We start from the raw sequence: 24,221 nt of genomic DNA, 5'->3' as shown, positions 1-24,221 counted from the left end.
ATCACACGGGCTGTTAAGGCACACAATGAGAGGCCAAATGGTTAGAAATATGCCTGGAAGCCCTAGTATCTTCAAAATAAATGTTAACCCAAAACACCAAGCACACAATTTCGGCTGCCTGGCTGAAAAAGTAGTATTTATAAAAGCAAAATTCAGCTAACATAGCAAAGGCTGTTGAAAATAATACTATTTGTATTATGCAGAAATGCATAAATTAATGTTCAATCACAACTTAGATGTGTGAAGCCAGGCTCCAATTTGCTTGAATGCTCGGATGAACAGATCTAACTTCAGCTGCATATATGCTGTGTTAATTTCCTGACTGTTTCCATTCTTACAAAAAGTTGCAGAGGAAAACTAAAATAAACTATTGTTTTGATTTAACCTCCATGTTCAATAGTTAATATCATTTACTGCAAATACAAAGTTGACACATTGACACACTGGCATTGCACAAAGGTGGTGGTGTGTCCAGAACCATGCCTGGCCAGCTTCATCTGCTCAGTATTAATGCTTCCTCACTTCACCATGTAATTAATTTAAGATCAATCAACATAGCAGAGGCCCACAATAAGTTCAGCTTTCACTTATCCATCATGTTTGCTGTCAGCGATAATCAAACTAATTGCTGAGTTCATAAGTCAGTGAAATAAGTGCACCACAGCTCCCAACAAAGATAAACTCTTAAATACACGTACATTTCACATGCATCATTAACATATATAAACAAAACATCCACCATTCATGACGAATTGCAAGTAAACTTATCCCAGTGCTAATGCCATGATAGATGCAATTTAAGTCCATGTAAGTGTGGATTCCTTGTCGGCAGGTAATGATCCAAGTGTAAAGGGAAGACTGACAGATGAACCAGCTGTGCTCCCCACTGTCTTGCTGGGTTTTAGGAACCCAGCGGTCTACCTATTCATTTTGGCATCACTCTTTCGACCCCATCGTTGTTGCAGAGCAAATATCTAATAATTGCCCTGCAGCATACCTCACGGGTCTCCTCCACTGAGGCCAATCTTGACACTCCCGGCACCAGTCATCAGCAGGTCTGACCACCTCCACATCCTTTAATCTCTTCTTTAGCCAATGCCATGCCTGTTCAGCCCCTACTATCTGGACAAACAAAAGATGCTTGAGCATGCAGTGTCTGGGAATGTGGGATTCATGACCGAACCAATGCAGCCTCGCCTGCCAAAGAGACTCAAGATTATATTCTAAATTGATATCTTAAGGATCTGTAAGCTTATAATACAATATAGTCTGGTTAAATAGAGAATGAATCATAGGCAGGCTAGCCTTCAATGTATAAGCCAGCAGAGATGGTAATTTAAATAAGTTCATATTCTGAATCCACAGAGTAATATCTGTGGCCAAGAAGAATCACAGCTTTGTTCGTTAGTATCTAAAAAATGCTTGTCCTGGTGAGGGTCGCGGTGGCAGCATGCTGAGTAGGGCGGTCCAGGCCTCCCTTTCCCTGGCAACAGACTCTAGCTCAATCTCGGGAATTCCCAAGTGTTCCCAGGCCAGCTGAGCTACATAGTAATGCCAGCATGTCCTGGGCCAGCCCCGGGGTCATCACCCAGTGGGACGTGTCTGGTAGAGTTCCAGGGGGAGTCTATTGGGGGGCATCCTTACATATATTCTATATTGATATCACCCCTAGAGCCAGACCCAGGGGTTGTGTTCGCCAACAAGCGCCTCGTGGCTGTGTGGCCCACGTAACTCAGTGGCTACGTGGTGCCATCCTGTGCGTCGAACATCCGCAGGATGAAGGGTGAGGGGCGGGTGCCATGCCAGTATGGCAGGGAGATGGATGGTCTCAAGACAGACTAGACCTTGGAGGTGGACACTCACAGCTTTGTATGGAGCAAAAGTACAGGCATCTTCCACACAGTGTTACAGTCTAATGAAAGAATGCTGCTCGACAAATTTGAAGTGAGACTTTGGCTGCCAAACCAGGGCTGGTCGTGAACACATTAACTAGGTATGGGAGCTCCTCCAACACTTGTAGAACTGCCTGATTATTCATGAAGAGTTGAGGAGGTGCAGTGTTGTATGACATGACATTCCCAGGCAGGTGATTTATTTATGTGGAACATTTGCAAGGTCCCATTCCATGATGGAATTATCAAGGCACAGAACAAGATTCCCTAATTCCATCTCATTGAGTAGCCATTAGCAAATAATCAGATGTAACATGGTTGACCAGCAGGAAACGATCCTTTAACTAAAACCAGGCATCGATTAGCGTATAATTGTAACCGTAACGAATGTAATTGTTTTTATATGACCATTGGGAGCTTCTCAAACTACATAGTTATTGAAGATGCTATGTAATGCATGGGGCCAGCATGAATTTCTGTCACAAGCCAAGTTAAACAGGCAATGGCTCTGACTCCTGGTCACGCAGCTTTAGACGGGGCTGCCCAAAATCGTACAAATCCTCAGTAAATGAGAGCAGAGGCATATATTTGAAAACAAATAACAACCCAATGCCCCAAGCCTCTTTGTGGAACCATAAGCCTTAATTAAATCAAGAAAGCAGAGAACTATTTTCTGCTGAAAATCCATATTCTGCTGTAATCGATGGACAGAAAATACAGCAGTTCCTTGCATATCGCGGAAGATACGTTCTTGGAAATTGCAAAAGCTAAAAGCACGATATTCAATACTTAAGCCTTACCTAAGTAATGGCGTTTGGCAAACGTCAACTAAAATTCACATCACAATTGAAATAAGTACTGTACTGTATTCCCAATAAACTAAACAATTTAAATAAACACGGAGAAACAAAATAGTATAAATCTTAAAATGATAAAGCAGACTTTGCGCCAACACACCTCAAACTTTCCATGCATACTCACGGGTGAGTTCGTGTCTTTTTCACACTATTTTTAGCTTACCTGCTCACCTTCAACACCTGTAGTACCACCTGCATCACCTACCCCCCTCTCTCTCTTGCCATGTGTTAAAGCTTGGGGCATTCTCACAACTTCTGGTTTGCCACACATGCAAGCACATAATGACATTTCATTTTCTACAATTCCACGCACTCACCATAACATAAGTGTCTCCACTGCACTGCTATATTTGTTCTCATATTTACCACATCCTTCCCTATTATCAGCCCTGCGTTTTTGCCGCCAAATTCATCCACTTCGGGCTTACTATCCTCTGCATGTGCACGGCTCACCTATAATACACACTGCAATATTTATTTTAAAAAAACATGTACTATTCTAAAATATTTACATCTATGTACCAGGACTACCGTTCTCCTTCTACACAACATAGATGCTATAGAACAGCTACGACTAAATACGTCAAGTCTACATCGCCTGGTAAGAAATAAAAAGTATGCAAATACATGCACTCGCGTTAAAATAATTATATATTTACACACACCACCACAGACATACTATTAATACCCACAACAAGCACTACAATTACTTTGTTCCTTTGTGGCTATGTCTTCACATTCCTACAATTACACATTCAACTATCATTTCCTTAATCTCTATATAGCACTCACACAATATTTACTCTTATTATGCTTATTAACTTTGACCTCCATCGATAATGTCCCTCACAGAAAAAGTGTGCTTCTCTTCACCAAAGCCGATTACAATAATTTATGCCATTCGTACAAGTGCTGCAATGGCTGCACCTAGAGCGAATGAAACTGCTTAACACAAAATGAGACAGCATGCTGCCTGGGATGCACCTACAGCGAATTAATTTCCTGAACACTAAGAAGCAATGGAGCATGCTGCCAGTAATGTGATATTTGCAACTACAGCTTATGAAACTCCAGTACAGCAAGACGTTGGATGGCATGCTGCCAGTGCTGCTATGCCTGCACCTACAGCGAATGAAAATCCTCAACAGCAATGAGCTACACAGCAAAATATAGGCCTGTTTGTCTTGAGAGACAATTCTCTAGCGCCTTACGAGGTCAGCTGTAGGCTTTGCAGCGCCTAGAATGACTTAGTAGGCAAATCCTTGAGTTACAGTCCATGACACAGCAATTGCAAGTGACTGCGGTGGCAGCTCCAGAGGTATTTACTGCTTTTTCTTTACGTCGCTCACTCTTGGTCTGCCAAGCAGTGTGTATTTTCTCCTCGCCTCTGCTGAGGCCTGTTTTCACAGCCTGCTGCCAGCTGTGTCGGTCGCCGGCAGTTTTCTCCCAGTCATTTGGGTTGATGTCGCGGTTCTTCATGTCCCGTTTACAGACATCTTTGAAGCGCAGGACTGGGCGACCAGTGGCCCGTGTGCCTGACGCCAGCTCGCCGTACAAGACATCCTTTGGTATTCTTCCCTCCTGTATGCGGCGCACGTGTCCAAGCCATCTCAGGCAGCTATGACTGAGTAGAGAGTACAAGCTGGGAATGTTGGCCAAGTTGAGGACTGAGGTGTTGGGAATGCGATCTTGCCATCTGATACTGAGGATGCACCCGAGACATCGGAGGTGGAATGTGTTTAGTCGATGTTCTTGATGGGCATATGTTGTCCAGGACTCAGACCCATAGAGGAGGGTGCTTAGGACACAGGCCCGGTACACCTGTACTTTGGTGTTGAGCATTAGGGATTTGTTCTCCCACACTCTTTTGGTCAACTTGAACATACGTAGAATGAGAATAAAATAATAAATTGATAAAATAAAATAACACAATAATATTCTCACGACGTTTCGGCCACAACACAAGCGGCCTTCATCAGGTGAAGGGAGCGAGACTGTCCAGCGCTGTCCTACCAGACAGTCTCGCTCCCTTCACCTGATGAAGGCCGCTTGTGTTGTGGCCGAAACGTCGTGAGAATATTATTGTGTTATTTTATTTTATCAATTTATTATTTTATTCTCATTCTACGTGACTTTACCGAAAGAACCAAAGAAGATGAATCATTGCAGTCACGAAAGCTTTAAATCGAAATTTAACTTGAACATAGCTGTAAACGCCTTCCCAATACGCTTGTCAAAATCTGTGACAAGGGACAAATTGCAGGTGATGGTGGAACCCAAGTAAGTGAAATCCTGAACGACTTCCAGGGTGTAGCTGCCAATGTTTATGGAAGGGGTGTCTCTGACATCCTGGCCCATGACATTGGTCTTTTTCAGACTGATTGTCAGGCCACAGTTATTGCAGGCATTGGCAAGGTGGTCGATGAGTGTCTGCAGACCTTGTTCTGTGTGAGTTGTCAGCACGCCATCATCAGCAAATAGGAGTTCTCTGATGAGGACTTTGCGGACTTTGGTTTTGGATCTGAGACGGCCAAAGTTGAAGAGTTTGCCATCAAAGGCATGGGAGAGCATAAGTGAGAAAAATATGCCAGTGTTGGGACAAGCACGCATCCCTGCTTTACATCGCTGAGTATGGTAAATTCCTCTGAGGTGGTGCCGCTGTGCTGTATTGTTCCTTTAATGTTGTCATGGAAAGAGAAGATGACTGCCAGCAGCTTCAGTTGGCAACCGATCACTTCGAGGAGTTTGAAGAGGCCTCCCCTACTGACAAGATCAAAGGCTTTTGTAAGATCAATGAATGCCAAGCACAGGGGCATTCTCTGTTCTTGACATTTCTAAAGTAGCTGACGCAAGGAGAAGCGCAAGTCAATTGTGGACCTTCCTGCTCTGACACGACACTGAGCCTCAGGATACGTCCTCTCAGCTAGTATCTGTAATTTGCTGACCACACGGGCAAAGGTTTTCCCCACGATGCTCAGCAGGGAGATGCCGCGGTAGTTATTGCAGTCCCCGCGGTCACCCTTGTTTTTATATAGGGTGATGTTGGAGTCTCTCATGTCTTGAGGCATTGCGCCTTCTTCCCAGCACTGGCAGATAAGTTCATAGAGTTTTGTGAGGATGGCGGGTTTCGCACATTTCAGTACCTCAGGTGTGATGCCGTCCTTTCCCGGGGACTTGCCGCTGGCTAGTGAGTTGATGGCGTTGCCAAGTTCCTTCAAGGCTCGAATATTGTCCAGTTCGTGTGTCGTTGGTAGGAGCTTTACAGCAGCAAGGGTTTGCCTCCGGATCCTCCTGTTTTTCCCTCCACATTCAGTGTCAAAATGACCACGTGTTTAGAGTATTTGACCAATATACATTTCCACACGTTGATAAGCCACTTTGTTGTGGGCAGGTCGCGTCTGAAAAAGAGCGGTATAGCTCAAGTGGGCTTGGCCTTCGTAAGATTAAAAACTCTAGAAATATTTAAAAGAAACAAAGTTTCAAAGTAGTGAGATAGGTGATGACATATTAAACTTAAGCAGATAATTAAAGCAAATGCAATCATTTCGATTTAAAGCTTTCGTGACTGCAAGGATTCATCTTCTTTGGTTCTTTCGGTAAAGTCACGTAGAATGAGAATAAAACAATAAAATAAAATAAGACAATAAAATTCTCACGACGTTTCGGCCACAACACAAGCGGCCTTCCTCAGGTGAAGAAACAGGTCTATCCAGGAGACAGAGTCCGAGTGGACCCCGTCACGCCAGAACTGAGTCTTATTAAGGCTGTGTGGGCGGAGTTGGATTAGCATGTTACCAGCCCCCACCCGGGGCGGAGGAGGAAGGGGGGCTGGTGGAAACAAACACTAATTAATCCAAAATAAGTGCCGCAGCCAAGGCGCGCCGCCGTGTACCGAGCTGCACCATGACATGCATAAGGACCACTATGCAATACAATATCATACCTTCAAATCCAAACTACATGTTATAACACAGACAAATTCACCTTTGAATTATACAATGCGTTACTTTGGTTTAACACGTAGGCTTTCGCGACCAATATTATTCATAATAAAGGTTTTTGGGTTAGATCGCGTTTATTTATAAATGTGTCGTAACCCTCCACCACCCGACACGGCCAATCAGCAAAGAAAAGTGTCACGTTGACAAAAGACAAATAATTCACTACTTCAGCCCACCGGTGTGTTGAAGAGTTAATCCACATTTACAGTTTGAGTACGACGTTTCGCTGGTAAATACTTCCAGCATCATCAGGCAATTCGCCAGAATGGTAAAGCCCTCGCTTGCTCCCGGTTTTATATAGAGCAGAAGAGTGACGTCATCACTTAACTCATCAGGTGCAGTGATTAGAGGCGGAGGGGGGGGTAATGTAATTATATAATCGATTAGTAATCAGTCATTGGTTATGATTAGTAATGAGTTGTAGATTAGTAATTCTTTAAATCAAAATGTAATGTGTATTATTTAATAATACGCTTCCAGGCCGCACTAAGCCGGTAGCTGTCAGAGCGATTAAAGTTATTCTTATTCCTCTCAATTTCAATGGATTCTCTAATTAGTCTTTGCCAGTAATAATTAGTTTTACACACCACTGCAACATTGTCAAAATCAATTGAGTGTCCTTGTTGACAAGCATGTTCTGCCACTGCCGACAGTTGTGTTTGAGATAATTTAATATTTCTCTGATGTTCTTTTAGTCTTACGCTGATGTTACGTCCCGTCTGCCCAATGTAGCAGCTGCCACATGATCAATTAATCCGATATACACCTTCTGTTGATAGTTTAGGTAATGCGTCTTTAGTGCAAGATACTAGTTTTTGAATTTTGTGTACTGTACCAAATCTTACTGTAATGTTTTGCTTTTGCAAAACGCGGGCTAATTTGTCAGTTACTCCTGAGATATATGGAATTTTTATTGTTTTAACAATCTGGTCGCTTTCAGTAGTATTGCTTTGCGATCGTGATTTGGCATTCAGTGCTCTGTTAATTTGAGCATTATTGTAGCCATTCTGTCGTAGTGCATCTTTAACGTGTTTAATCTCTCTCACTAGACTCTCACCATCTGACACTGTTTTCGCCCGATGTACGAGCGTCTTGATAAGAGAGGATTTTTGAGCTGGATGATGATGTGATTCTGCATTCAGATAGGCATCAGTGTGCGTTTGCTTTCTGTAAACGCTGTGTGTTATTTTACCGTTTAGGCCATGTCCAAGCAAAATATCTAGGAATGGGAGTGTGTTATTCACCTCCATTTCCATGGTGAACTGGATGGCCGGGTTTTGTGCATTGAGATGATTTAGAAAATCATTAAGTGTATCTTTACCATGTGGCCAGACAACCAAAGTGTCATCCACATACCTAAACTAAAAGGATGGTTTTAATGTGCTCGAGGCAAGTGCTCTTATTTCAAAGTTTTCCATGTACAAATTTGCTATAGCAGGGGATAAAGGAGAACCCATTGCTGCTCCTTCCTTTTGTTTAAAGAAATCCCCTCTCCATAAGAAGTAAGTGTTATTTAAACAATGGCCAGCAAGTTTCGGAATATCTTTTTGTAAACCGGTATTCTTTACTAGTGTATCAAGTAATTTAAGCGATTCGTCCACTGGAACCTTAGTGAATAGAGAAATCACATCAAAGCTTACCAGAATATCATCAGGAGTAAGTTTAATATCTTTAATCACATTCACAAGATGTTCTGAATTTTTTATGAATGAAGATGTCTTACCGATGTAGGGCTGTATTTGTTTGGTTATATATTTTGCTAATTGATATGTGGCAGAGCCAATTGTACTGACTATGGGTCGTAATGGGATGCCGATTTTATGAATCTTTGGTAGCCCATAGAGTCTAGGTGGTTTTGAGGCCCTTGGCTTAATTAGGTATTGCTCATTTTTAGGGATTAATTAATTTGCAATTATTGCAGTGGTCTTACGTTCTAAAGTATTAGTTGGATCTCGTTTAATTTTAATGTAGGTACTTTCCTCTAGTAAATTTCTAATTTTATTATCATAATCGGCTCGTGACATCACTACAGTAGTGCGGCCTTTATCAGCTGCTAGGATTTGGATATCCTTATTTACACGCAGCTCTCTTAAGGCTTTTGCCTCGTTAGAGCTAATATTTACTTTTGGAACTTTGCTATTCTCAATTATTTTAGCAACCTCATGTCTAGTCATCTCTGCCTCATTATGTGGAAGGAGTCTAACTGCTGATTCTACCTCAGCAATTATCTCATCCACTGGAATTGTGCGTGGGGTAACGGCAAAGTTAAGGCCTTTAGAAAGGATAGAGACCATGTCACCGGTTAATACAGTGTTGGTCAAGTTCAGTACAGTTTTGTTTTTACATTTTTGGTTTTCAGTAGGGATTTGTTTATTATGTAGTCTAGAAAATTTATTAATTTGGTTAGTTTTTGTTAGTTTAAACACATTATCAGCCGATTGTTGTGTTATGTTATCGATTATATTCCAATAATGCATAGATACACTATTGCTTATATCTAAGTGTAACTGCTTTAGCGATTCCGAAATGTAAGATAATTCACTCCTATTGTGCTGTATTCTCTCTATTAATAATAATTCGCTAGCTTTGTGTAGTATTTGGTTAGCTTTAGAAGACTTTATGTGATGTGTTATTTTAACTGCGTTTGGTATTACCTTTGAATCTCTGCACCTTTTGAGGAACGCCAGTGAAGATATCAATTTCATCCGCTTAATGCGAAGCTTCTCCAATTTTCTGGTTTTAAGAAAAGTATCCTCCCCATAGAGGTTAGTCAGTTTAACACGTAGGCTTTCGCGACCAATATTATTCATAATAAAGGTTTTTGGGTTAGATCGCATTTATTTATAAATGTGTCGTAACCCTCCACCACCCGACACGGCCAATCAGCAAAGAAAAGTGTCACGTTGACAAAAGACAAATAATTCACTACTTCAGCCCACCGGTGTGTTGAAGAGTTAATCCACATTTACAGTTTGAGTACGACGTTTCGCTGGTAAATACTTCCAGCATCATCGGGCAATTCGCCAGAATGGTAAAGCCCTCGCTTGCTCCCGGTTTTATATAGAGCAGAAGAGTGACGTCATCACTTAACTCATCAGGTGCAGTGATTAGAGGCGGAGGGGGGGGTAATGTAATTATATAATCGATTAGTAATCAGTCATTGGTTATGATTAGTAATGAGTTGTAGATTAGTAATTCTTTAAATCAAAATGTAATGTGTATTATTTAATAATACGCTTCCAGGCCGCACTAAGCCGGTAGCTGTCAGAGCGATTAAAGTTATTCTTGTTCCTCTCAATTTCAATGGATTCTCTAATTAGTCTTTGCCAGTAATAATTAGTTTTACACACCACTGCAACATTGTCAAAATCAATTGAGTGTCCTTGTTGACAAGCATGTTCTGCCACTGCCGACAGTTGTGTTTGAGATAATTTAATATTTCTCTGATGTTCTTTTAGTCTTACGCTGATGTTACGTCCCGTCTGCCCAATGTAGCAGCTGCCACATGAACAATTAATCCGATATACACCTTCTGTTGATAGTTTAGGTAATGCGTCTTTAGTGCAAGATACTAGTTTTTGAATTTTGTGTACTGTACCAAATCTTACTGTAATGTTTTGCTTTTGCAAAACGCGGGCTAATTTGTCAGTTACTCCTGAGATATATGGAATTTTTTATTGTTTTAACAATCTGGTCGCTTTCAGTAGTATTGCTTTGCGATCGTGATTTGGCATTCAGTGCTCTGTTAATTTGAGCATTATTGTAGCCATTCTGTCGTAGTGCGTCTTTAACGTGTTTAATCTCTCTCACTAGACTCTCACCATCTGACACTGTTTTTGCCCGATGTACGAGCGTCTTGATTACTAATCGATTATATAATTACATTACCCCCCCCTCCGCCTCTAATCACTGCACCTGATGAGTTAAGTGATGACGTCACTCTTCTGCTCTATATAAAACCGGGAGCAAGCGAGGGCTTTACCATTCTGGCGAATTGCCCGATGATGCTGATTGGCCGTGTCGGGTGGTGGAGGGTTACGACACATTTATAAATAAACGCGATCTAACCCAAAAACCTTTATTATGAATGCGTTACTTTATACTACCCTATACTTTAGACAATAAAAAAATATTAGACATTGTAACATTATACTATGTCTTATCTATGAATCCAACTATATACCACACTAATGTATATTCACTATGCAATTACGATGCTATAGCTTGCCTTATGAGTTAAGTTACACATTACAATGTTATACTACTAAGATTCGTAGCGTCTTTTAATCTGGGTAAGAGAAGTGAGGCACCTTGAAAAAGGAGTTCACAAATCAAACAGGAGAATTTAACATTGAAACAGCGGAGGGATTAGCTTGTGACTGGTTACAGAAATAGCTATGTTAAAGTCAAAGTTTACACATCCACAGAGGCACCTAGTACATGGACGCCAAAGGGGCTGCACTACCCAACTATCATACAGTCTGAAGGTCACCGTAAAATACAATTAATTAAGAACATCTTTCCAATGGTTACTAAGCCAGAATCCATCTTCTCGGTTGAAATTGTCTCTGTGCTTGTATATGTGGATGGCCTCATGAACGAATATCTCATGGTCGCCGGTTGACTTCTCCAAGACGGAGGTTCTTTGCAAGCCAACCGGCTCAATACTCTGATAGTGCGCTGTTTTTGAGTTGTACGCCTTTTGGCGTCTTCTGGTCCAACACCAATGGAGACTAGGCTCTAAGAAAAGCCGTCTCGGGTGTGGACCAATCAAATTCAAGGACAGTGCATATTATTATCAGAGTTGTCTTTTTTGTTTGCATTTTGACTGCTTGTGTTGTGGTTATTGCAAACATGATGCCTTGAATAAAGGTGTCAGTTTTTGTGCCAGTTAAAAGGGTAAAACATATTCCTACACTACGACTCTTGGTAGTATAACATTGTAATGTGTAACTTTACTCATAAGGCAAGATGTAGCATCGTAATTGCATAGTGAATATACATTAGTGTGGCATTTAGTTGGATTCATAGATAAGACATAATAAATGTTACAATGTCTAATATTTTTTTTATTGTCTAATGTATAGGGTATTCTAGATTTAAAGCTTTCGTGACTGCAAGGATCCATAATCTTTGGTTCTATTCGAATAGAACCAATGAGTAAGTATAGGGTAGTAGAGGGTAGTATAAAGTAACGCATTGTATAATTCAAAGGTGAATTTGTCTACGTTATAACATGCAGTTTGGATTTGAAGGTATGGTATTTTATTGCATAGAGGTCCCTATGCATGTCATGGTGCAGCTCGGTACACGGCGGCGCACCTTGGCTGCGGAACTTGATTTTGTATTAATTAGTGTTTGTTTCCACCAGCTCTCTCCCTTCCTCCTCCGCTGGTAACATGCTAATCCAACTCCACCCACACAGCCTTAATAAGACTCAGTCCTGTGGCGTGACGGGGTCCACTCGGGCTCTTGTCTCCTGGATAGACTCTGTTTCTTCACCTGAGGAAGGCCGCTTGTGTTGTGGCCGAAACGTCGTGAGAATTTTATCGCCTTATTTTATTTTATTCTCATTCTACGTGACTTTACCGAAAGAACCACAGAAGACAAATGCAGTCAGGCGAGGGCAGGAGGCAAGGCCCCGCAAGGCAAGGCCCCGCGTTGTAATGTTCCAACCTGGACATCGATTCCATACTCGCTGCTACTCAATTGATGTCCCTACGAGAGAGAGAAGGCGCGAGGCTCTACCTGGGTAAACAACAACAACCACCACAACCACCACGATGTGAACTTCTCACCTCGGATCTCAGTGAGCGCAGGCGCGCAGATCGGCAGCTTCCTGGTATATCGTGACGTCACGCGTCAGCAGGAGGTGACATGACGTCACGTGCAGGGTGCAACACACTCCCCTATCCAATGTGCGGCGGTGTAGCTTAATAAATTATGTTAATGAATTAGGCCCACATGTGAGTGAACTCGCGGTGGAGGGGGGTTGGGGGGGGGAGTGAAAACCTTGGTGACATGACGTAACTAGCGGGTTACACCTCCCCCTCGCGTCTCACGCCGATGAGGTAATGCGGAGTTGTGACGTCAGAGAGCGGGGTTCCTATTCCATTGCTCCCTCTCTTGGACATGGACCCCTTGGGTGCGAGCTCAACAACAACGTGAACATTGTGTGTCCACTGTGTATACACTGCGTGTACTGTGTACAAACTGTGTATACACTGTGTGTACTGTGTGTGTGTATACAAACTGTGATGATCCCCACAATGTTCATGTTTTTGTTTGTTGCGGTTGCACCTGATTCAAGAGCCGAATGGCGCACAGGGCTATACCAAATAAATAAAACTGAAACTGAAAAATGAACCACGATTTCCTGTCGGGGCTCCCCCTTATTTCCCTGGCTGTGGTCTCGCTCCGCCCTCAGCCAACCCCCCTGCTGTATCAAGTCAGGAGCTCTTGGCTCCCTGTCACGTGTCCCTCAAGCCTCCTAGGGAGGTTCCTAGCACTCAGAAACACTCCTAAAATAGTGGCTGGTGCTAACACTATCGTGACAGTATTTGTGTCACTACACTCGTACGGAGCCTTCTCTTCACGAGTCCCGGGCACATGTCTAATTCATGGAAATATAACTTCCAAAATACGTTCAGTAAAATAGCACAATTACTCTACTGAGTGAAATTGTCTAAAAGGCTGAGCAGGTGGCTTTGATGATACTTGTGGTGTGTGCCCATTGGCCAGTTGATCCCATGGAGGGACTGTAAAAGGCTATACGAGGGACCAGCACTTGTGAAATTGAGTCTAGACAGATTTGTATTCAGGAGTGTGAGACAATGCGGTTGAATAGCATTCAGGTTATTCACAGGCTTCACTCATTACATGAATGTATACGGGCTTGGCATCATCCAATCAGAGAAGAGCTTGCTGTACATGTTAAGTATTTTGAGTGCAGAAGTGTAATAGTTGGAATGCAAAGTATTTTGCTGCCTTTACAAATGTATATTTAGGATCGTGTTTTAATGGTTACATATGAAATTATTATTATTATTATTTATAAATGTCATTTTTCGTCTGCCTGTCTCTGTGTGTGTTCACGCGCTTGCGAGGGATTTGGCTCTCAAACGGTGGGGTTTACGTAAACATTTTTTTGTCAGGTACCACACCATAAGTCAGTCACGTGCATTCGGTGGGGGGGGCGGACCCTGCCAAGTGATATGCGTTCCTTGGGGCGGGCGGGACATTTTCATGCAATAAATATACACATAACACTGCGGGTATTTCTTCACAGTGTGATGTCCTCTTTTGCCCCCCCCCCCCCGCAACACGATGCATGCAGTTTATACTACAGAGTCTGTAGATAATTAAAATATAGTGCTTATATAGCATTATTGTTGCACGGCCAGGGGCTGGTGGGGGGGGGATGTTGTATACGGCCCTTTTTCCATAATTAATATCAATAATAATATTTACCGATATATGTTTTTTTAATAGTAACCGAAATAAATAAATAACACCCGCTACGACAAGGACCAGCAAACAGCAGCTGGAGATCGTAACAAGGCCGTTAAAACTAAGTAAATAATAAACTCCGGGGCAAAGGAAGGTTAGCGACTATCTGCAGAATCTCCAGATTGCCAAAGTACGATTTCACAAACAAACCTACTTGATGTAACACAGCCGCCGGGGTCACCAAGAGGGAAGGGGGAATTCGAGACTTCAAGGACCCCCCCCCCCCCTCCGTCAACCCGCAGACATAGTGACGCCAGCATACAAGCAAGTTAAACCGTTTTCCTCTTATTTGCTATTAAAACAACGGTTAAAGTTCAAAATTCAACAACAAGAATAAGCTAACATTATCGACCCCCACACTCACTCCAATTAAAAACCAGGCCACAATCTACATCAGTGAATCATTACCCATTTATTAATTCGATACTAAATGTCATTTTCACCTTTAATAATTTTCTACACGACCTGACCAAAGCGCCAAGAATAATCCTAGCAGTCCGAGTTATGCCTAAGTCAAAGCGAATTCTCTAACCTCAGGACATCAGGTATAAAATAAAGTAAATGATGACTCAGGCATGATAGCGAGGACCCCCCGGATACAGGCGGAGCAAAAGTTAATACAATGTCAAATCACAAATCTTGGGGAACATTAACAACAATAATGATGTAGTGTTAAATCCAGGGTTACCCAGAAGGGATGAGACAAACGGGTCAAGCTTACGAAACCAGGATAAACTGTGTTCCAGAGAGACCCCGGCCGCCTTTGTCTTCCTGCAGCGCAGGAGAGCAGGAGTTAACACCAGAGCCAAGGAATTATTGCAGGGGCCATCTGCGCCCACGGAAGAGCGATGACTTAATAAACAACACACACACACACCAGACAGACGGCAACACCCCTGCACAAGCAGAGAGGGATCAAAGGGGAAGGGGGCGGGAAGGAACTCCTTAAAGCTCCGCAGCTGCCAGTGAAACCAAGCAATAAGATTTAGTTAAAGAAAAAATTACAATACATAATGTCACACATAACATTAATGCTAACGCTATTCACCTTAAATTGAGATATACCTTGCCCGCTACCCGACCTTGCAAACACCAAGGAGTACGAATTCCAACCATCGAGAGGCTTACCTCTTGGCTCAGGATATCGGAAATAAAATTATATCAATGATAAAGCATACACACGGAATGACGAAAATTAATAAATCCTGAGGAAGGGTCAGGATGACTGGGTAAATCACAAACCTTGTTAAACATAAAACCAAATGATATTTGAGCGACGTTAAACCGAGGGCTAGCCAGAGAGAGAAAGAGAACCTCCCGGCCGCCTTTGTCTTCCCGCAGCACGTGATAAGAATATGCATACGCTCAAAAGAGCATCTTCCCTTGAGAATAAATCAAACACCACGATGGAAAAACTACCACAACAGACCTTGAGTCACATACAGAATCGTAACTGCGAGTGATACGGTACCAATATGATAGAATAAATGTTAACTTTAAAAGCCTTAACCCACCCTTTGTGCGTCGGAAAAGGTCATGCCGGGGGGAGAGGGCTCGACTGAAGGAGGCCCGCCCCTCCCTCCAGATTGTATAATGCAGACAGAGGGACGCCTTCGGGACGATTTGAAGCATCTGGACTCTCTTGATGGCGGAATGTTTTGAGGGAGGTGACAAAACCCATAAATGACACACACATGCACACACATACAGACACGTATGCCCCAGTCCCACGACACAAAGCAGGATCAAAGGGAGCTCCACCCCTTGTAAGAAGGCGGAACCAGAAGGAGAAATTTTAACATAAAAAGGAGGCCCGCGAGCCTCCAGCGGACCAGCTCAGCGACCAGCAGTTCAGCATTGGCCAGCGGAAGAAAACGGCGACCAACCTGAAGATCAACCACTACCGACGCAGAAGAAGACCCTACAACTCGCCCAGAATGGCGAGACTCCCTGTTTAGCGACAGGCTACGCCGTGCGAATGCAGCATCATCAGAAGAAGTATCGCAACGAACGTGCATCGTTCATCGCCAGAGAGCGCGCAACCGAGATCCACCAAACAACCGTGCCAGCTATTTGCAAACGAGCGGTGAACGCCACCTGCCGACGGATCATCACGCCGACGGCGTACAACCGCGCCCATTGCGAGCGGACGAGCTACTAACGCCATCTACCGACGGATCATCGTGACTACAGCACCATGTCAACTTGTCAACCTGCATCAGCCGAACTCCAGCCGACCGCTGTTCGTATGATATCCACACTGCCCCACACTACCACCACATCACCTGGCATCTGCTTGATGCAAAGAATTGATTCTGAACACTGACCAACTCAACCCAATCCATATCACTCAATACATACACGAATCATTAGCAAGAAGCCTGATCATCAAATACGTGAACAATCAGTGGCCATGAAGGCATCGCAGCAGACCGAGTGATAACAATCCGTCGTTTATAAGTACATTGATAATATTTTTTTTCCTTCTTAATTCTTTGTTTTGGATTGTACTTCTAATCGCATAAATTACCAATAGATTCATCAATACGAATTTATCCTTGACACCTTCGCCATGGAGCTACGCTCACGGGGAGAATATCGTGTTAACCTGGTTTCCTTATCATACAATCTTGTCCACGAATTAATTAATCTCCTGTGAGAGAAACGTACACCATCGCACGCCCTTACTCCAAGCCATTTCTTTAATTATACAATTGTGCCGATGAATCTATTGACGTATATTTATGCCTTTGAGATAATAATTGTTTTGACTGCCTTTTCGCATGAATATCGTCGGATGAACTTTTAAGGACTCTTATTCGTATTTTCCATATGCTCGTGGTACCCAGGAGAAGTAATCAATTGTTCTGCTGCCCTGTTAACAATGTGACAAGAATCGCATTGAGGGTTGCAGATGGATCAATGAATGAGCATGATGAATCTATTGACGTATACTTGTGCCTTTGGGGAATAGTAATTGTTTTGAATGCCTTTTCGTATGAATATCGTTGCATAATATTAAGGACCTTTCGCTCCTAATTGCCGTACCAGCTCAGGTTACTCTGCATAATAATCAATGGTTCTGCTACCCTGTTAACAATGTGACAAGAATTGTATTGAGGGTTGCATATGGATCAATGAATGAGTGCAGTACTGTGTGGCCAATTTCAAGTATATGAATTTGCATATTATAGTGTTAAAGTTTTTTGTTTAGAATAGCGTGCATGCATGTTTTAACGACTCTTCCTAACACCAATTAAGCTCGCGTTACGCGGTGGAATTAATCATATGTGCCATTGCCAAAGTGAAACAACGCAATCAATTGATGGTTAAATTTACTACAACCTGAGGGATTTCCCGATGGTACTGTATTTATAATCCCAAGCTGAGAGTTGCATCTTTTAGAGTTAAGATTTCGTTAGAAAATAAAATTGATTAACGCAGAAGTGGTTGCGTGTTTCTTTCCTGAATTTCATGCATAATAATATTATTTATAAGAACTGTATTCTGCGTTGAGATCTGAATTTGGAGACCTGGCATAAACACACTAATACAGTCAGTAAATGTTAAAGTGAGAATAATTGTTCTATACCGATCGATAATACGAAGTTAAACAACGAAGCGGAGCTTACGCTGGTATACTTGCATCACACTGGCATAACTTCATACGATTAATTGTTTTATCCCAATTGATGATACGCCCCTCGTCAACGAGGCGGGGCCTAATTATCATAAAGGCTATCATTAGCATAATCTCACCCACTCGCATAAATTAATACGATTATCTCTCGAATTAGCATTATTTGTGCGCATAACTACAACAATTAACATGATTTCGGATATTTACGCATCTTTCCAAATTTCATTTAATTTGTATTATTTTCATCAAAATTTTCATAACCAACATACAGCTCCCAGCGTGGCAATGTGCCACCTCCGCCGGCTCGGCAATCTAGGCCAGGACGGGGGCTACATTCACGTACGTACAAAACTGTTTATTTTTATTCATCACCTTGAAAATATTGAATTTTTTTGTGTGCTCACAACAATTTGATTTTGTTCATAACTTGCCCATTACTTTCATCTTTATTATTGTGTCAACTCACGTTCAAACGTTTATGCAAAGGGAATATTCTATTGTTTTTGATTGTGTGCTCACAACAAATAATTTTGGTTCATAATAATATTATAGTGCCTAGATAGCGCTATTGTTGCACGGGCGGGGGGATGGTCGGAGGGGGTGCGGGGGTAGCGGCCCAGCCCACAGCCTGGCAACATGCCACCTCCGCCGGCTCGGCAATCTAGGCTACGATGGGGGCTCCGCACGGGACTAGGCCTCACCACGGCTATGGTGAGTACAATTTTCTTGCTTATTATGCTACAATCACGTACATCCAAAACTGTCGTTTTGTTCATCACCTTGGAAATTTTGAATTTTTTTGTGTGCTCACAACAAATTTTTTGTTCGTAACTTGGCCATTACTTTCATCTTTATTATTGTGTCAACTCACATTCAAATACACCTCTTTATGCAAATATCACCTTCCTTTTATTACATTACTTATCTTCACTTACAGCCTTTGTGACTGCAGGATTTCATATTCATTGCCTCTTTCTGTTACGCCACATAGCTACAAACATTTCAAGTAATGTTTCATTTATCACAATGCTATACACACCATAGTGTGTGCTCACAACAAATATTTTTGGGTCACTATGATAGAAACCTATTTAATAAATAATCACCTTGCAAATATTACAATCATAATGTTTGTGCGCGGACAAATAATATTTCTGATCCTTGCTTCTTCCACTAAACTCATGAACATAGAAAGTGTGTGTAAGTCGATGTGTGTTTGTCTTTTTCGCCCAGGCAACGCCGGGTACTTACCGCTAGTATAGTATAAATATTGTTGGACATTGCTTTGACAGTGGCTGTCAGGTGTGACGGCGCCTTTCTGGATGCTCCCAAGATGTGTTTAGAATAGTTTTTTTCACGCACTTTCTTTTTTAAATGAATTTAATATTTCCATTAGGTTTAATACTTGTTACAATTGCATTTTCATAATATAAAAAACATGTTTAATGTCGGGCGTGCCTGCTGCACTTTCGTTTTCAATCCCTTTTGAGTCTGATATATTACTTTATTAATTTTAAATAATGGCAGGTTTCTGTGCAAGCTAACTGTACATCCCACCTGCTGGCTGTACACACAGAAACATTATATGTAGTGTAGTGTTTTTGATTCATAGTGCAGTGTATTGTGCCTGCATAGATTAAGCCCCAGATTGAGGTGAAGTCATCAGACAGACGAAGGCAAACTACACAAGAAAGACATACAATAACAGCGGTGTTGCAGGTCAGTCCTGCATGGCTAGTTGCCACGTTGAAATATGGTAATGTAAAAATCTGGACATGGATTTCACAGCTTAGCTGGATTATCATGAGGAAGTGAGGGTTCATTAAGAATCTTAGTAAGCGGCAGTCTTTATTATGATGGGGGCTATGGAACGGTGTAGTTGAGCAAGGTACAAAACAAGATTGAAAGAGGATTTGTTCAGGAAGTGTTTTTTCAGGTCATGAATTGTAAAGGTTATCTCCCTTTGATGAGGTTCAAGGTTCAATCCGGCAGGCAGCTCTGGTTATGACTGCGGCTACATTAGCCTAATAAGAATATGCACCATCTGCTTCACAGTGGATGTTAAAATTCCTCCGATGTCATTTAAAATAGGCCATTGCATGCTGGTGTAATTGTTAACATTTAGAAAAAAGTATGCAAAAGCTACCCACCTGAGATTACGCACCAATCATCGACCCCTACTGATAGACGAATGTCCACTGACAGACTGTTGCTGAGTCAACTTGCGCAGCACAGGGACAGTTAAACCATGGTGGTGGCCATCGAATATTTGAGATGAGATATGATACAAGCCACTTTGAGTTGATTTGGTAATTAAGCAGCATATAAATACAAATATTTTTTATATCCCAATGTGCATGCTATGGCGTTTCTGTGTCTCATGCTCCTGGTTACAGGTCTCCCCAAAACGTATGGTCACACATGCTGTATGCTTCTACTCTACATTGTCCTAACAGTCTTCCCAAACCTCCACAAATGGCTGGGATTTGTCTCGGGCTCTAGTAACGACCTGGAAGTCAAACCCGAGAGCCTTCACAGGTCACCTTCACGAATGGTAACGTTTCCCAGTGGCCATCTTCTTCTGGTCCTTGCATCACAAAATATGGGCTTATGGAACTTCGAATTTCACACGTCAATCTCAGACTCTGCTTCCTGTTGACCTTCTTACGCGTGTTTCAGTTTCAAAACAATTCATAAGGCCTTCCAAGTATACTTGAAGTGGTTTTTAATGTGTGTTCCCTGGCAGTTGTGAAGATTTGATTACCGTGTAAATGCATTCCAAGACAGTGCAGTCGTTAGATTCCTTGGAGGCGAGTTCTGCTCTTGGTGACGTCACAAGCCAGAGAGAGCGGGAGGCCCTGACGTAACCCACTCGTTAATTTGAGGTGACGTCTTCAGAGGGAGCTTCTACATATTTAAGTAAACATGTGGTAAACGAGGTGGGATTTCAATGGACACATATATAAGTAAAGTTTTATTTAAATGGAAGTTAAAATTCAATAAAACCTAGGCTAGAATACAAATCTGTAACAAAAATCCGTGATGCCTTCAAATGTGGTCTTAAAATTACCTCCTTGCTATAAAACAGATCAGCAGACATCTTTCATTCATCGTTCTCTACACGAAACAAAGGAATGTTTTACACAAACTATAAATACCACGGCCTTCTAGGAATGCATGTGTTCAGTGCAAGCCACCTGTGGACTGGTTTTGGTGTGTAGCGCTTTAGATGGGCTGCACTTACCTGCAGTGGTAGACAGGGCCCATCAGGGGCGGTATCTCGTATCGGCAAGGGGGTCGCTGCATTCCCCAGCCCAAAAACAGGAAGGGGCTGCGGGGTGTCCTAGGATGCCCCGGGACCCTGCCTCTCCGTTGGGAAGGTGTATAAAAGCCGGACCTCTCCAGAGGTTCAGGGCCAGTCCAAGAGAGAAGCCAGAAGACCAGCCAGCCTAGGACCCTGGGACCCCTAGCCCCTCTGTCTTTGTAAGGGCCGGGGCTCTGTGGGCCAGTGGTGAGACTCCCGGCCTGATGTCCTTGTAAGGGCCGGGTCCGAGAAAGCTAGTGGTCAGGACCCGTACCTTGGCTGGGTCGGGTCAAGTAGCCTCTCCTTGGTAACTTGTAGCCGGAGGACCTGAGAGCATAGCCAGTGTTAGGCACATTGGCCGGAGCCTGTGTTCCTAGGCTGTACAGGAGACTGTTACTGTTGTGCGTTATATATAATAAACACGTGGCCTCTGCGAGTGTCTCTAAGAACTCACTATATTTGGTGTCAGAAGTGGCTATGGAGACGCGGGGTAAAACACGTACCCAGAGCCCGGACGGCGACCTCGGCGAGCGTGCAGCTGCGGGGCCGGCGACTCCGGCCGACAATGGCGCTGCACTGCCGGATGAGCGGTCATTCGTTTCACCGCCCGCCGCTCCTCCGTCGTCAGGAGCTCCGCTGCAAGAGGTGCTTCTCCATCTCATGGAGCTGCTCCACGCTACTGCCTCCATCCTGGGCGACATACGGTGCTCAGAGGCTGCTGTGGGACGGGGGTAGGCGGCGCAGCGCCCAACCGACACTGCGACCACCGCTCCCGCCATACATTTTGAATTTCCCGCCATATCAGGGGGGTACTTCTGCCAGGCATGCAGTAGCCGCTGGAAGCCACGTCATTTCCGGCCCAAGCGGGGTCCAACCAAGCGACGCCACGTCATCGGCGCCGCGACCCTCACCGCCGAGCGACATCTTGCCCAGCACTGGTGATGCGGGACCAGCTACATCCGCGTCGCTGGCCAACGAACGCGCGCCTCATGTCCAGCAACGTCTGCCGGAGCTGAAGGCGTTCTCTGCGGCCGGTGGCGACTGGGCGGCATTCGAACGTCGGTTCATCTCCCACAAAGAGATGTCCGGCTGGTCGGTGGCTGAGGCGCTCCGCGCCCTCCCGGCCATGCTGGACGACAACGCCCTCACCGCCTTCATTACAGTTCCACGGGCGAATTGAGGCGTTGGTGTCGTATACAGTTCGCATTCCTCCTGGGTCTCAGATGCTGGTTCCCCTCCGGCTTCGGAAACTTCTTGACTTCGACACGTTCGTGGGGGGCGTTTTGATCGGGCCTTCGTGTTCGGCGGCACGGGCATCAGATCTCATTTGTGCACAAACGCTCGTGCGAGGCGACCGCGAGCCCTTTATTCAGATCCTTAACCCTGGGTTGAAAACAGCCGTCATCCCTTAGGGGATAGTGCTCGCTCACGCGACGCCGGCCCCTTCGGGGGATTTGATGGTGGGTCACGTGGTGGACGTGTCCCGTCCCGCTACCAAGCCAGGTCCTGACGAGGGGTGGCTCAACGCGCTTTGCTCCGGTTGTGCTGAATTATCACAGTTACAGCGTGCTAAGTTGCGTACGTTGCTGAGCAATTTCACCGATGTTTTCAGTCAAAGGAAATTCGACATTGGCTGTACAAAATTACTTAGCCACCACATTGACACGGGTGATGCCGCCCCAATTCGTCAAAACCCATTCCGGTTGAGCCCGGTCGAGAAGGAGTATGTGCGGGTGGCCGTCAACAATATGTTGGTGGCCGATATCATTGCGACATCGAATAGCCCATGGGGTGCGCCGATCGTTCTTGTGAAGAAACACGACAGTAGCCTCCGGTTTTGTGTGGACTTCAGGAAACTTTATACAATTTTGGTGGCCGACGCGTACCCGCTTCCCAAAATGGGCGAGTCGCTCGATGTCTTAGCGGGTGCATGCTACTGCTTGACCTTGGATCTCTTCTTGGGGTTTTGGCAGCTGCCCCTTGATGACGCGTCCCAACCTTTCGCACACCGCAGGGACTTTTCGAATTCAACAGGCTTCCTATGGGTATCCACTTGGCCCCGGCGACGTCCCAGCGCCTGATGGAGCTGGTCCTCGCTGGGCTCCAGTGGGATTCTTACCTAATCTACCTCGACGATCTCATCGTGTTCAGCAGAACTTTCGATGAACACCTCGAGTGGTTGAAGGCAGTTTTCCTTCAAATGTGTGCGGCTAACCTGAAATTCAAACGGCAGAAGTGCCACCTGATTCGGGATTCTGTTCGTTACTTGGGGCATGTTGTTAGCCGCTCGGGCATTGCCACTGACCCGGAGAAGACCGATTGCATACGCTCATGGCCGACTCCCACCTCTGTTGGGGAGGTGCGGAGTTTTATCGGCTTCGCCTCGTATTATCGGCGGTTTGTCACGGGATTCACATTCATTGCGAAGCCCCTCCACTCATTAATGGCAAAAGGCGTAAAATTCCATTCGGGGGAGTTGGAACAGGCCTCGTTCGATGCTATCCGACAAGCACTGGTTGATGCTCCTCCCTTGTCCTATCCAGACTTTATCGCTCCATGCATTCTGGATACGGTCACTGGCAAAACCGGAATTTGGGGGGGGGGGGGTGCTGTCACAAATTGTAAATGGAGTGGAGCGCGTCGTTGCCTATGGTAGCAGGGTGCTGTCACCCGCAGAGCAGCGTTACTGCGTGATGTGCCGCGAGTTACTCGCTATCGTTTTTTGTGCAGCAATTTAGACCCTCACCTGCATGGCAGGCATTTCATGGTACGCTCCAACCACGCGGCACTACAGTATGCTTTGCGAGTGGACCAACCGTCTGGACAGCTCTTGCGTTTGCTCGAGATCCTCCAGGACTTTGCGTTCACCGTCGTTTACCGGTAGGGGATTCAACACGGGAACGCCGACGGGTTGTCGCGACTGCCGACCGACGGCCGGTGTGCTTGCTTTCTTGGTGCGGGGCATTGTAGACAGCCTGACGTGGTACCGCCCCCATCCCTTGCTGCCTCGGCCGGGGA

The 24,221-nt window shown here is 44.2% G+C and overlaps 2 protein-coding genes across 2 annotated transcripts in view; both read right to left on the bottom strand.

Annotated features, from left to right (window-relative positions):
* Positions 1 to 12,652, bottom strand: part of LOC116957236 (uncharacterized) — a 33,170-nt gene extending 20,518 nt beyond the window's left edge. The window contains exons 1-2 of the mRNA XM_076055356.1: positions 12,549 to 12,652; positions 998 to 1,122 (exon numbers count right to left, since the gene is read on the bottom strand). The gene's annotated coding sequence lies outside the window, so the exon portion shown is untranslated. The remainder of the gene's footprint in view (positions 1 to 997; positions 1,123 to 12,548) is intronic.
* LOC116957278 (uncharacterized) overlaps positions 1 to 24,221 on the bottom strand; it is a 609,203-nt gene that overhangs the window by 548,340 nt on the left and 36,642 nt on the right. The window lies entirely within an intron of this gene.

Source organism: Petromyzon marinus, chromosome 71 (assembly GCF_048934315.1).
Source record: "Petromyzon marinus isolate PM22_M1 ecotype Great Lakes invasive population chromosome 71, UKy_Petmar_22M1.pri1.0, whole genome shotgun sequence".
In the NCBI taxonomy this organism is placed as follows: Eukaryota; Metazoa; Chordata; class Hyperoartia; order Petromyzontiformes; family Petromyzontidae; genus Petromyzon; species Petromyzon marinus.
Note: the sequence above shows the minus strand (reverse complement) of the source record. Positions and strands in the feature narration are given on the sequence as shown.